Below are 16,014 nucleotides of genomic sequence, written 5' to 3' on the forward strand. Positions count from 1 at the left end.
TTTTAAAACAGATAAATGTGCGCCGAGTGCATGGATCCGCAATAATAAAGAAAAAACGAAGCACGGGCTTCTGTGCATGTTTAAAAATTAGCTACCTGGGATGGTCAAATCTCGGGGTCTAAAATATTACATTTGATGGTGGTCCAGAGGGGGCCCTGTAGCCAAGGGACCATCATTCCTTGGTGCTACAAAATAAATGAGTGAGGGAGCTCAAAGGTCTGCGAGCCCCCATTCTGGAGCAGTCGAGGGCCCTAGGGAACACCACCCCCCAGGACCGGCTCCTGCTGTGCCTTGGGGTGCTTACCCTCGGGACACTGCTGTTTGCTATGGCAGTATATGGGGAAACAATGGTTCCAGTGGAGCAATAAATGTTCAGTCAATAGTAAGAACACAGCTTAATAGCAATAACACATTTGAGGGGTTTCTGAGGGAAAGAAAGAGTCTTATATTAACGTGGGTTTCACTTGCGAACATGAATTTTCACTGTATTTCTCGCAATATTGGGGGCATATTTACAAGGACATATGACACAGTTCCCATATTGACCTCGCTACCCAACACAAGAGACAGAATAAAATTGCATATCTGTGTTGGTGTATGTGTTTTTATATGTTGTTTGACACCTTATTGGTCACTCCTTGGTCTGTTTTCACTGCATCTTTTCACAAAACTCTTTCTCTTTGTGTTTTCTGGACACTTTTCCTTTCGAGCTCGATGGTGCCAATGATGAGAACAGGGCTATCCTGGTGAGTACCTGCCAGGTTCCCATTGGTGGTGCGCCCCTGAGGTGCCATCTTGCTCTCACACACTTTTTTTTTTCGTTCTTACACATCACAGTTTAACACTTAAGTGTGTGTGTTATGTGTTGTCCCACAACTGAAATTTTTACCGATTGGAAACTGGGCGATTGTTTAAAGGAGGCACAATCTTAGGATATACTGACTACCCCGATAACTAATGGAAGGGGAGTACGTTTTTGCAATGATAATGCAATAAATGGTGTACCCACCAAAAAAAGATACATTTATAAGTGCCGATATAGTCTAGGTCTTTTTTGTACTAGTTGCATATTGAGTGGGGGGCGACCTATGACTAGCTTTACCCTCTAAGCTCCTTTTTTGTCTGAATACTGTGAACGGCGGCTCAGCTGCGAGAGCAAACTCAGCCCTTGTGTTCCCATTTTTAATCACACTTATTGTTTGGACCTGTGGTTTGCGTGGCTGTGAGAAGTTGGCCTGATACAAAGTGCTCACTAGAATAGTGAACATTATATATCAGTCCAAACAACCCTTATGGTGATTGGTTGTAAGTCAACCTTAGACCAGCTATCCTAGTAGCGTGGATACAAGCAGTCTTCGGGCTAAACTCTAGAGGGCGTGTTAAGCCAGCTGTTATACCATCACATATACCCCTTGAACACCAAGTGAAAGGACACCACACAAGTGTTATGAAAGTAAACAGTGTATTTATTAGAATCACAACAGCCCTGTACTCTTTATGAGGACAGGGTACTAAGCACACAACAAAACTCTTAAGAAAATACTTCAAGTTGCACAATTTACACAGATGCCCGAGGGGCACGGAAAACCATATACTATGGAAGTGGAATGCGAAATTACTAGCAGGTAAGTACGGTACTAATAGGCTTTGGAATCGCTAGGACTACGTTACTGAACCTTCAGATCACTAGTAGGAGGCCTAGGGGACTCGGGTGCAGAGTGTGCACTCTCACGCGGGATGCGGGACAAAGTCTATGGGAGCTAGTAAAGACAAAGTTAGTGTTCTCGGGCGAACCCGATAAGGTAGATCGAAAACGACAGTGGATCCTGACCCTTGGATAGTGAGGCTATGCTGGGGCACCGAAATGCCGAAGTTACCTAGCCCAGGGGCTGCAGCTGCATATGTCTCAAAAGACGTCGGGAATCCTCGTTGACGAACTAGGGGCCTGAAGAAAGAAGTTGCTGGCAGGCGACCAGTGAAGATAGTTCGAAGTGATCCAAGCCTGGATCGAAGATGGATGACACCTGAAAGCAGAGGGGACCAAGTTCGTGACTACTAGCCAGTAGTCAGGTGGCACCAGGAGGGCACCAGATGGTAGTCACCTCGACTAGGTGAGTGGGCGACGCTGTGCTCTGCAGATCTCACGGACCAGGAGGCGTTGTCGGCGACCAGGATGGAGGTGCGAGCTGTCCCACGATGGATGAAGCTGTCGACGTCGCTGGACCCAGGATTGGGGCAACAAGTCTTGGCAAATTCAAGCCCACGCGGTGGAACTAAAATGGCGTCTGGAGTGGACCAGGAGGGTCCGGGGTGCTCGTCTTTTGGAAGGGAGCAAGAGCCAGTCTGGAGCAACCAGACCAGCAGTGTTGTCGTCGTTGATCGTCGTCGGGAAGGCCACAAGCCAGCGGGCTAGTAGCCAGACAACGCGGTGAGCAGCAAAAAGCAGAAGGGCCCCACGCAGATCGTGGAGATGCTGGGGAGCTGGACTTCGGTGCTGGAGCTGCTCAGGGTCGGGGCTTCTCGGACCCCAAAGCACTCACCAGAGGATCCCTCGGCGGTCGTGCTGGATAGAAGTTGTGCAGTTCTGATGATGGCCGGTCCCTCGAGGTCTCGTCGCACCTACGGTTCTCAGCTTAGCTGTAGAGGTAGGTAGAGGTCAGAGGTGCCAGGGAAGCCGGGTCTCGTCGTGCTGGTCGGTCGGATTCCTGAGGAAGGACATGCAGCAAACCGCAGAGTTCTTAGATGGTGCCTGCGGATGCAGAGTGACTACTCCTTAGCCACAAGGGAGAAAATTTGAGAAGAAGTCGAGAGTTCCTTTCGTAGAAAGTAGTTTCTTGATTCAAAGATGATCTAATTTGGAAGGGTCCCCGCTCCTGCCTTTATCCTAAAGAAAGGGGTTGGTACGCGACTAGGTCCTGCCCTAGGGGTGGGACCAGGAAGGGGGGTGGTTACACCCATCTCCCATGCCAGACCTTCCCCAGGCCTGGGGCTGGTGTGCCCCTGGAACTGGTTCTAGCCGGCAGATGCGTAGTGAGCACCGGGGTGCCACTCTGCAGTCACCTTCCTGTAAAGCCCTGCCTACCCAGGATACACAAAACCCTGTCTGGGATGGTGCTAGCACCGCCCCTGACAGGAAACCCTTTGTCCAAGCTCTCCTCGCTGGAAGGACTCCCAGCAGCAGGAGGTCAGACTCGTGTCTGTGGTGGCAGCATCCATTTTGTGGAGCTGAGGCTTCAGTTAACTTTAACCGGGGTTCACAGTTACATACATGTCGTGTCCCTCTAGAAGGGTGGAATGCTAACCCCGTCGCAAGAATTGGCGAGGGGTTAGTATTCCAATTCGTATGACACCTTACTCGACATGTTTTGATAAAGCAATACCAGAGATAGCATTTAACCGCGAGGATTATAATGCACTTAAGAGTATATGGTATGCGTTATCATGGAACAGCTATTAGGACTTGGTTCCGCAAGCTGCAAACGGGCTCAGCTCATGCCAGAGCACCATTTCACAGGATTCCAAGCACTCTGCCTTCAGGATTGTCAAGGCCTGCCATAGGAGTGACTGATAGGAATCTGTGTGTCCATTTTTAGGGTTAGATATAGGGATACTATATCTAAAGCAAAGGGTGATTACACCACCTTGCCCCAGCTGTCGTGCAGCCAGTTGTGTCAGATTTAGATGGCCATCCAGGGGTGGCATAATACATGCTTCAGCCCCTGGTAGGCCCTGGGTACACCTATGCCCTGAGTGACAGGGTCTGATAAGGTGGCCCAGTACCAATTGGAAATGTACCTAAGGTACATGGAATCCATTTTAGAGAGAGAGCAGTAGGCCTGGGGTCCTGATTGGCAGGGCCCCAGGTCAACTAAGTCGGAAAACCAGCAAAACACCAGGCAAAAAAGTTGGGGGTAACCATAGTCAGGTATCTACCTTCCTACAGTGGCCTTCTGCTATCTATCTCATATACCTTGAGTTCTCTAATAAGCCATACTATGGATAACAATTGTTTGGCTTTTTCAGATGACCAGATAGCCGTGATACTAGCGGCCCCCTCACTTTTGTCGGATACACCACTATTAGGGAATACCTCGGTGAGAGAAGAGTGGGAAAAATTGAGTAATTTAAAGAAAAAGCAAGTTAGAATAGCCCTACATGAGGCATTGATGTCAGAGTATTACACATCAGGGGCCTCATTTATGAAGGCCTTGCGTCAGTTTTGCGCCGCCGGTGCGACACTTTTTGTGACGCACCAGCGGTGTAAAAAGTGCGCCTTGTTGCGCCATATTTAAAAAGTGACGCATCTAGGTAGATGCGTCACTTTTTAAACCCCTGCGCCACATTATACCTGCGTCGGGTATAATGTATGCAGAGGGGGCGTTCCCCCGCAAAAAGCCTCGTAATAGTGACGCAGTGAAATCTATGAGATTTCACTGCGTCACTTTTAGGACGCTGTTGCGTCAAAATCTTGCGCCTGCCTCACAGCAGGCGTAAGACTGACGCAAGCCCTTTCACATGGGGCTTTCCCCATGTGAAAGGACGCATTGCTGGAGTTGCGTCACTTTTGTGACACACTCCAGCAATGCGTCACTTTCGCGCTTACAGATACGTCAGAAATACTGACGTATCTGTAACTCCTTGCGACATGATGCGTCATACATTAAATATGACGCATCCGGAATGTCGCAAGGAGTGCGCAGTGAAAAGTGACGCATCGCTGTTTTCACGCAGCGATGCGTCACTTTTCATAAATGAGGCCCCAGGAGCCTCCCCTGCCAGTCTTCTGGTAAGAATAGAGCCAAGGATATTCCTGGATGATAAAAAATTCAGATTAGACTGGAGTTACATAGCTAACAAATGCACCAGGGATTGGCTAATTCTTATAATTAGTACGGCTCAGAGATTGAGTGAAGAACTCTTAAAGGAGATCCTTGAGCTCAAAGAGAGCATCAAACGTGACAACACTCTCACAAATGCCAAAGACCATCTCAGTAAAATACAAGAAGATCTAACTGAATATAAAAATTATATGATAAATCAGAAAATCAAAGGACTCCAAAGAAACTTACAGAGATACTCACATGAATGGGCTTTCCCATATGTAACTGATTCACACTATCAGGCAGAACCTGAACAACCTAATCAGTCAGGACAGCGAAGAGGTTGGGGAGGTAGACAACAACACCAGCAACAGAAACGCACACCGGCTAACTGGTCTTTTGATAATACGTCCAGTGAGGACGAGCAAGACAGGCCTCAAGGGAACCGAGTTAGGTTTAATCAGCAACCACAGAGTAACGCTGAATTAGGAACATTACTGCGTTCTTTTTTTACAGCAGAGACAAGGGGCCAACAGAGGAACGGGTCAACAAGGAAGAGGAAAGGGACGAGGAAATCGACCACCCCAATGGCAGACCTACTCCCCGAGGCAAACCCGGAGCAGAGGCAGGCAACCCCAGTAAATAACATTGTGGTTAATTTGTCAGATCACATTTTGTCAGACAGAGAAGAACGTGTCCTTAACAAAGGGCTAGGGTTCGTTCCTACACCCACACATGACCCTTTCAGATGTAGGGTAGAGTTTTTCGAGACAGTTCGTAAAATCAAGCTTAAAAAATTCTTTGCCAATCAGCCGCAGGAGACGCAAGGAGGGTTTAATACAAACTTACGAAAACCATCTACGTTTACTCTCTCAAGTACAGTTGTGGGCCCTGAAATTGTGGTCTTGGAGTCCAAAGTTTTGCAGGATATCGAAGACCTTGAATCTCAAGAGAGAAACACTGGATATAAGAATATGTCCAAATCTGACTGGGAAGCAGTTAAGACCTTGCAAAACAATGTGGATATAACGATACAAAGTGCAAACAAAGGGGGTGCGGTAGTTGTGCTTAACACCCGGGACTACGAGATAGAAGTATTACGACTACTCAATGTCCGAGCAAACTACCAGCCTTTGACAAAAGACCCTACACCTGATTTGCTCAAACTCATTAAAAAGATGGTGGCAGAAGCAAAAGAGAGAAACTGGATTTCCAGTAAAGAAGCAGAATTCCTGGTGAATACCAATCCCAGGATGCCTGCCTTCTATATTTTACCGAAAATACATAAGCCTGCCCGGCCGGCGCCGGGCAGGCCTATTGTATCAGGGATACAATCTATCTTCAAACCCCTTTCCCAATTCGCAGACTATTTCCTGCGGGAATCGGTGGTCACCCAAAAATCTTTTGTAAAAGACCCTATGGACATTTTGAATGTGATCAGTGAGATGACTTTTGATCCCACAAGCAAAATATTGGTTCCCACAAGCGAAATATTGGTAACCATTGATATTGAGTCCCTTTACTCTTGTATCCCTCAAAACGCTACGCTGGTGGCAGCAGCAAGGGTCCTGGGGGAACAAGAATGGTTCTATGATGCTCCACAAACATTTGTACTGCAATTAATCCAAATAGCACTTACACGCAATTTCTTTTGCTATCAATCAATCAATCAATCAATCAATCAATCAAAGCATTTATATAGCGCACTACTCACCCGGAGGGTCTCAAGGCGCTGGGGAGGGGGGTTCCGCTACTGCTCGAACAGCCAGGTCTTGAGCTGCTTCCTGAAGGCGAGGTGGTCTTGGGTCAGGCGGAGGTGGGTCGGGAGGGAGTTCCAAGTCTTGGCAGCCAGGTAGGAGAAGGACCTTCCTCCTGTTGTGGGTCTTCGGATGCGGGGGACGGCGGCGAGGGCGTGGCTGGTCGATCGAAGCTGGCGGGTGGGAGTGTAGAAGTTGAGGCGGCTGTTGAGGTATCTTGGGCCTTGGTTGTGTAGGGCTTTGTGAGCATGGGTGAGGAGATGGAAGGTGATTCTCTTGTTGACCGGGAGCCAGTGCAGGTCTCTCAGGTGTCCGGAGATGTGGCTGTGTCGGGGGATGTCGAGGATGAGTCTTGCTGAGGCGTTCTGGATCCGCTGGAGTCTCTTCTGGAGCTTGACGGTGGTTCCGGCGTAGAGGGCGTTGCCGTAGTCCAGTCGGATGGTGACGAGGGCCTGGGTGACCGTCTTCCTGGTCTCGGTGGGGATCCACCGGAAGATCTTGCGCAGCATGCGCAGGATATTGAAGCAAGACGAGGAGACGGCGTTGACTTGTCTGGTCATGGAGAGGGAGGAGTCCAAGATGAAGCCCAGGTTGCGTGCATGGTCTGTCGGTTTGGGTGCGCTGCCCAGGGCGGGGGGCCACCAGGAGTCATCCTAGGCGGAGGGAGAGGAGCCCAGGATGAGAACTTCCGTCTTGTCTGTGTTCACTTTCAGGCGGCTGGTCGTCATCCACTCGGCTACGTCTTTCATCCCTTCGTGTAGGTTGGCTCTGGCGGTGGCGGGGTCGTTGGTGAGGGAGAGGATCAGCTGAGTGTCGTCGGCATAGGAGATGATGTTGAGGTTGTGTTGGCGTGCGATGGCCGCAAGGGGGCTCATGTAGACATTGAAGAGGGTGGGGCTGAGCGAGGAGCCCTGAGGGACGCCGCAGATGACTTCGGTGGCTTCTGATCTGAACGGGGGAAGGCGGACTCTCTGTGTCCTTCCGGCGAGGAAGGAGATGATCCACTCCAGTGCCTTCTCCTGGATTCCGACGTTGCTGAGGCGCTGCACTAGGGTGCGGTGGCAGACAGTGTCGAATGCCGCGGAGAGGTCCAGGAGGATGAGGGCCGCTGCTTCTCCGTTGTCGAGCAGGGCTCGGATGTCATCGGTGGCAGCGATGAGGGCAGTCTCGGTGCTGTGGTTGGCCCGGAAGCCAGACTGCGAGAGGTCGAGGGATCCATTCGTCCCGAGGAAGGCGGCCAGCTGCTTGTTGACGTTCTTCTCGATGACTTTGGCCGGAAACGGGAGGAGCGAGATGGGGCGGTAGTTTTTGAGTTCGGTGGGGTCCGCTGATGGTTTCTTAAGTAGAGCGCTGAGTTCGGCGTGCTTCCAGCTCTCAGGGAAGGTGGCGGTGTCGAAGGAGGTGTTGATGATGTCCCGCAGGAGGGGTGCGATGACAGCGTCGGCCTTGTTGAAGACGTGGTGGGGGCAGGGGTCGGTTGGAGATCCAGAGTGGATGGTGTTCATCGTGCGGATGGTGTCTTCGGTGCTGATCGGGGTCCAGGCGCGTAGGGTAGTGGTGGGGAGCGTAGGTGCGGTCGTGTGGAGCGTTGGTTGTGTGCTGAAGCTGTTGTGAATGTCAGCGATCTTGTTGTGGAAGTAGGAGGCGAGGGAGTTGCAGAGGTCTTGAGATGGGGTGATGTTGTTGTTTCCGGCGTTGGGGTTGGAGAGCTCTTTAACGATGTTGAAGAGTTCCTTGCTGTTGTGTGCGTTGTTGTCCAGTCGTTCCTTGAATGCAGTTTTCTTGGTGGTGTGGATCAGTTGATGGTGTTTTCGGGAGGCGAGCTTGAGGGTGGTCATGTTGTCTGGTGTAGGGTCTCTGCGCCAGGTTCTCTCGAGGGCTCGGCAGTTCTTCTTGGAGCTCTTGAGTTTGTCGGTGAACCAGGGTGCTTTCTTGCTGCCGGGTCTGCTAGGTGGGTTCCTCAGTGGGGCGAGGTCGTATGCGCAGCTGCTGATCCACTTCGTGAGGTCGGCGGCCTGGCTGGGGTTCGCTGAGCTGGTGGGGGGGTGCTGGTTCAGGGATGCCGCGAGCTGGTCGGCTGTGATCTTGTTCCAGCTTCTGCGTGCAACCTGTTGCTGGTGGTGGTGGACCGTTGTTCTTTTGAAGCTGAAGTGGATGCAGCTGTGGTCCGTCCAGTGGAGTCCGGTGGCCTGGCTGAAGACGATGTCCTTGCTGGATGAGAAGACGGGGTCGAGTGTGTGTCCGGCGTAGTGGGTGGGGGTGGTCACCAGCTGCTTGAGACAGAGGTTGTCCAGCAGGGTGGTGGTGTTGCGGTCGTTGTTGTTCTCCAGGTGGAAGTTGAGGTCCCCGAGGAGGATGTAGTCAGCGGAGGGGAGGGCGTGCGGGGTGATGAAGTCGGCAATGTCTTCGCTGAATTGTGTGCGGGGTCCCGGGGGTCAGTAGATGAGGGTGCCTCTGAGGGTGGTCTTTGGGTTGGTGTGGATCTGGAAGTGCAGGTTTTCGGCGGTTGTCAGGGTGTCGTTGGTGTTAGTCGTGATGCGGATGGTGTTCCTGTGGACGATGGCGATGCCTCCTCCAGTTTGGTTGCCGCGGTCCCTCCGGGTGATCTTGAATCCATCCGGGATGGCGATAGCGATGTTGGGTGCTGAGGAGGCGTTCATCCAGGTTTCAGTGAGGAATACGACGTCTGGGGATGTAGTGTCGAGGAGTTTCCAGAGTTCGACGGCGTGTCTGTGAACGCAGCGAGTGTTGAGCAGGATGCACTTCAGGTGGTTGCTGCTGGGTTGCTTGGCGGGTGCGGTGCAGGTCCGGATGCAGGTGAACTTGCAGGAGTGGCAGCTGAAGGGTCCGTGGGTTCGTCTCGGGATGGCTCGGTAGCATCCCGGGATTCGGCCGGTGTTGAGTGCGTTGAGTTCGGTGGTGTTGTATGTCCAGTAGGGGGGGGCTGGTGTCTGCGGGGGCCAGGGGTTCGGGCGCTAGGCGCGGTCCTGGCGCAGACGGGCTTACCTTTGGCGCGCCTTTGGCGCGCCCTGCGCGTCAATGCTGCGCGTTTGCCACTCTGCCATATGAGGAGAGTGGGGGGGGGGCCGAGCGAGGGAGGAGCAGCTGGGAGGCGGGAGCGGGGCGGCGAATGGGAAGGGTCCTAGGTGGAAGGGGGCGGGGCCGCAGGGGAGCAGCGGCGGAGAGCGAGGAGGTGGCGGGAAACACGGCGGGGGCACAGCAAGGGAAAACAGCGGGCAACAAATAAGAAGACAAAGGCTGGGCATAGAAAGGGCAACAGAGGATACAGCAACAATCAGAGGGGAAACAAACCGCAAATCACAGGAGACAGGTCACGAAACGGGCAACCGGGGGGAAAACAAACAGTCAGCCTCCGTAGCGCAGCGCCGCTTTCTCCTGCTGGGACCACACCAGTGGTCAAGAGCACAGCTGCGGGCAGCGGCGGGATCGGGGCAGCCTGAGCACACCCACGGGCAGTGTGCGCGGTGCGTGGTGGTGTGACCGGCCCAGAGGGTCTAAGGTCACTCTATAAGGACAAGCTCTATAAGGACAAGCTGTTCTTACAAACTATGGGAACTTCTATGAGGGCTACGATGGCCCCAAGTCTGGCCTGCATTTATGTAGGCCAGTTCGAAGAGCATATTGTCTATCCGGCTACCAATCCCTTCAGAGACCATGTGCGTCTCTGGAGGCGATATATAGACGATGTGCTCTGCGTTTGGACTGGAGAAGAGACCAAACTGTTGGACTTTCTGAATTGGCTTAATTGTCAGGATCAAAGTCTTAGGTTTACATAGTCCTACAGTAGGGATTCTGCTGTTTATTTGGATCTAGACATTAAAGCCAGTAGTAGAGTACCAGGGTACATCAAAAACCCACGGATAGGAACTCATTGTTGTCCTATCAGTCATACCACCCACGGGCCCTCAGGGATAACCGACCTGTGGGCCAGTTTCTCCGGTACCGTAGAAACTGTTCCACCACAGAGGCCTTTAATGAGCAAGCACATGTCCTGGGGGACAAACTCCTACAAAGGGAATATCAAGCAAAAACCATCAAGCATGCAAACAAAAGAGCGTTAAACACCCCTAGAAGTGCCTTATTGGAAGTGAACAAAAAAGAAAGAAAGGAATGCCTTCCTGTAGTTTTAACTTTTGACCCTTTGGCCACAAAAATTAGGCAGTCGATACGCAAGCACTGGGCAATCCTGTCTAACAAAGATTTCAAAATGCCCCCCCCCAAGGTTCGCCTTCAAACGTTCCAGCAATCTGAAAGACAAATTGGTGCATACTCGTACACAAACCCCTAAAGATAACAGCAGGACACGGCTCACAGGTCATCATCCCTGTGGCACTTGCTCTGTGTGCTCCCTTACTTCTAAGGCTACCAGCGTTACTTTAAAGTCAGGCAAGGAATTGGAGTTGAGACAGTTCAGTAACTGTAACACCACCAATGTGGTATACAGGCTGGAATGCGAATGTGGATTACATTACATAGGGCTTACCACATGGAAAATAAAGACTCGCATTCAGGAGCATCTAAGTACAATAAAATCTGGAAAACTGACAACAAAATTAGTGCAACACTGCCATAGCAATAAACACTCTTTCAAGTGGTTGGTATTGGAGAAAGTAACAGGAGATACACATACAGTGGAGCGATTGTTAACCACGAGGGAAGCCAAATGGATTTTTCAAGAAAAGTCTGACAAACTCGGGTTGAACGATTTACTGGAATGGAATAAAATACATTGAGCCAGGAAGGTAGACGGTCCTTGGTATTGTAAGAGTCTTATATTTAATTTAGAATTCTGAAACTGTATATGACATTGAAGGAGGCTGCACACTGCTCACTTTGTGGAGCTTGTATATGCATTATTCCTCACTTACAATTCTAGACTGTACATGTGACTCATTGTGTGGTATTTTTATAGTACTACGTTGTGGACGTGTGAGTAGAAGTACCACATCCCTAATACCACGGGCGTATTGAGAATACATGATCACAATACAATTTGTAGGAGTTTTTTTACACTTAGAAATGGTTTGTGTCTATGGGGTGATTCTATTGAAAAAATTAGAAAAAATAATGAATTAACACCGTGCCCCCTCCAGAAAATATTTTCAGATCTAATTTTATCTAATAATTCTTGAGCTGACATCCTCATCAGCACTCTACTAATATAAATTTTAAATACAGAGTGATGAGGAATAAGTTGATTGAAGTTTGTAAAAGAATAAGGTACATCGAGATCTCGCGATAATTGGTTCCGCTGGGGCACCTACACTGAGTGTAAGGGATTTTTGCTCGTACCAAAATGGCGGCCGCTTGTTATCGCGAGAACACGTCGTTCAGTAAACATATATACAACAGAGTGCAGTTCGAGCCAAGCATGGGCTGATAGTCCGCCCAATACCTTCCACCATTCCGGTAAGGAGTAAGGGCTCAGGATTGGTTCTCGGGTTTTTCCAACATGAACGGTAGTCTTTCGAGCAACATTTAGCCCACGAAGAGGTACGCTGAGTTGCTATTTTTTCAGCACAGATGAAAGGCGAAGGCATGTTTGGCTTGTGATCGGACGCACGCGGGATAAACAAAGTGTGTACTCCGATCTTTTATTTTAAAAGGACTTGATAGTCTCGTTGAGTCATGTCCACGTTATATGCTCCACATCTATTGAGAAAAGGTGTGAGTTCGATGCGAGTGTGTGAGTTTTTTAACACAACAGTAAAACAACGTTTATCTGGTACAGAGGGTGTTTGTTTTCCTTGCAGAAAATTGAAGAAGAAGGAAGAATAACCTACTTTTGCGGTTATATTTTATGAGAACTCCAAACTCTCGGCTGGTACGAGTATTTTTGGCCCAATGAGGGTAATTATCATTAAGCTATAAGATATATGCGAGTGATTTGAGTTGGCACGCGTGGCTGTAGCAGGTTCAATGCAAAAGTGTGTTTATGTTTTTACAGTTGTGAAGACAAATCTGTCCATATGCAGTGGCCTTAATATACATGACGCCCTGATGAAATTGCCATAAATCCCGTTGGCAATGAAACATGTCGGCAAATAAAGTAGTGTTGGTTGGATAGTTGGTAACCATGACTACTTTACTTTTTTAACCTCACTACCCAACACAAGAGACAGAATAAAAGTGCATATCTGTGTTGGTGTATGTGTTTTTATATGTTGTTTGACACCTTATTGGTCACTCCTTGGTCTGTTTTCACTGCATCTTTTCACAAAACTTTTTCTTTTTGTGTTTTCTGGACACTTTTCCTTTCGAGCTCGATGGTGCCAATGATGAGAACAGGGCTATCCTTGTCAGTACCTGCCAGGATCCCGTTGGTGGTGCGCCCGTGAGGTGCCATCTTGCTCTCACACACTTTTTTCATTCTCACACATCACAGTTTAACACTTAAGTTTAACACTTAAGCCGAACTCAGCGCTCTACTAAAGAAACCAACTGCGGCCCCATCTTGCTCCTCCCGTTTCCAGCCAAAGTCATCGAGAAGACCGTCAACAAACAGCTGGCCGCCTTCCTCGAGACGAATGGATCCCTCGACCCCTCACAGTCTGGCTTCCGAGCCAACCACAGCACCGAGACCGCCCTCATCGCTGCCACCGATGACATCCGAGCCCTGATGGACAACGGAGAAACAGCGGCCCTCATCCTCCTAGACCTCTCCGCGGCATTCGACACTGTCTGCCACCGCACCCTAGTGCAGCGCCTCAGCAACGTCGGAATCCCGGAGAGGGCACTGGAATGGATCATCTCCTTCTTTGACGGAAGAACACAGAGAGTCCGTCTACCACCGTACAAGTCAGAGGCCACCGAAGTCATCTGCGGCGTCCCTCAAGGATCCTCGCTGAGCCCCACCCTCTTCAACGTCTACATGAGCCCCCTCGCGGCCATCGCACGCCAACACAACCTCAACATCATCTCCTACGCCGACGACACCCAGCTGATCCTCTCCCTGACCAACGACCCCGCCGCCGCCAGAGCCAACCTTCACGAAGGGATGAAAGACGTAGCCGAATGGATGACGACCAGCCGCCTGAAACTGAACTCAGACAAGACGGAAGTCCTCATCCTGGGCTCCTCGCCCTCCGCTGGGACGACTCCTGGTGGCCCCCCGCCCTGGGCACCGCACCCAAACCGACAGACCACGCACGCAACCTGGGCTTCATCCTGGACTCCTCCCTCTCCATGACCAGACAAGTCAACGCCATCTCCTCGTCGTGCTTCAACATCCTGCGCATGCTACGGAAGATCTTCCGGTGGATCCCCACCGAGACCAGGAAGACGGTCACCCAGGCCCTCGTCACCAGCCGACTGGACTACGGCAACGCCCTCTACGCCGGAACCACCGCCAAGCTCCAGAAGAGACTCCAGCGGATCCAGAACACCTCAGCCAGACTCATCCTCGACATCCCACGACACAGCCACATCTCCGGACATCTGAGAAACCTGCATTGGCTCCCCGTCAACAAAAGAATCACCTTCCGTCTCCTCACCCATGCACACAAAGCCCTACACGATCAAGGCCCGAGCTACCTCAACAACCGCATCAACTTCTATGCTCCCAAACGCCACCTCCGATTAGCCAGTCACGCCCTCGCCGCCGTCCCCCGCATCCAAAGAACGACTACAGGAGGAAGGTCCTTCTCCTACCTGGCCGCCAAGACATGGAACTCCCTCCCTCCCGACCTGCGCCTGACCCAAGACCACCTCTCCTTCAGGAAGAAGCTCAAGACCTGGCTGTTCGAGCAGTAGCAGGCCCCCCCCCCCCCAAGCGCCTTGAGACCCTCCGGGTAAGTAGTGCGCTCTATAAATGTCTTGATTGATTGATTGGTTTAAGTGTGTGTTATGTGTTGTCCCACAACTGAAATTTTTACCGATTGGAAACTGGGCGATTGTTTAAAGGAGGCACAATCTTAGGATATACTGACTACCCCGATAACTAATGGAAGGGGAGTAAGTTTTTGCAATGATAATGCAATAAATGGTGTACCCACCAAAAAAAGATAAATATATAAGTGCCGATATAGTCTAGGTCTTTTTTGTACTAGTGGCATATTTACAAGGACAGCTTTAAAATTATCATTGCTTGCGAAAACCTTGTTAGGAAAGTGTTGTTAAATTTGTTGTGGTTTCCTGGAAGTGTAAGCGGAGTGCGTTGGATTGACTTATGCCAGAGCTGCACGAGGTTGTGAACCATGATTCTGGAGCTATGGGCGTGGTTCCATCGTGAGCTATATGAGAAATCAACTGATTCGGGTGTCCGTGTTGTAGTGCTGCGGTCACCCGTGTCTTAAACGCAAATGTGTCATTATATCTGTAAAGTACCACAGCATGGCCAACATGGAAGGTACGGGGTATCACTGACCCTACATTCATCCATAGTTGCACACATAAAAGATGGTGGACATGACGTATGTCTGCGAATATGAATGTTTGTTGTACATTCAGTGGAGTGTTATAGCTGTAGCAATAGAGGGCTATGAAAGCTTTAGGATGCAGTTTTTGGCACATGAAGGGCAGCTAATATATATACGTATGTGGTCATTCAGGTACACTGTCGAACTTGGTGGTGGAAATCAGTGTTCGAGCCTCTGAGTCACGTCCACATCCTGTTATTGAAGAGAAATGACGTAATCTACGCCTGCCTGGAAATGTACTGTTTATACGATGCTCATGTAAATTGCTTATATAGTTTTGGGTCAACTACGCGCTATATAAATATGCACACACTCCCTTTTTTCTCTGCAAACACTATTTTCTATTCAAATCTTTTTTAAAGTGTTGCCCAAAATTCTTATTAATATAAGAGGACATGATTTACTTTAAGATAAAGTAGGATAGAAGTGCTACTACAAACACTCCCTCACTACTTCATCTTTTCTTTGAATTCTTTCTCTCTTTTATTATACGAGTATTAAAATAAATATCTTTGTATTTATTTTTTAAAACAAGTATATTTATTGGTTACTGTGTACAGTTTCTGTCCACAATTTTAATACACTTCCCCATCCAAAACCCCTATTATCCTTATTTTTAAAAAAAGGTTACTATTTGTTTTTTTAAATTTATTCGAGTATTAAAATAAATACATTATTGTTGATGTGCAAGTTCCTTCCCTTATACACAATTGATTGCCACATCTCTGACCATCTGGAGGTACCTGGTGGGCTAGTTGGCCCCCAGGAACCCACAGGATTGAGGAGGAATTAATTATCTAATTTAAAACTTTCAACAGGGCGTTTTTGCAGACATGTCACCTCAGGCCACATTCCCTTCCTTCACCACTGTGCTCTTTTGTGGGTTTTAAGTTGGGGAATTAATTCTCTTTCAATACTGAGGGCCCCTGAGGGCCAAACAGCGGAACAGTTATCTCCAGTTTGCGCCAGGGAGCTGCGTTGCACACAGGTGTTCAGAGG

This window comes from Lissotriton vulgaris, chromosome 9, assembly GCF_964263255.1.
Source record: "Lissotriton vulgaris chromosome 9, aLisVul1.2, whole genome shotgun sequence".
NCBI classification, from domain to species: domain Eukaryota; kingdom Metazoa; phylum Chordata; class Amphibia; order Caudata; family Salamandridae; genus Lissotriton; species Lissotriton vulgaris.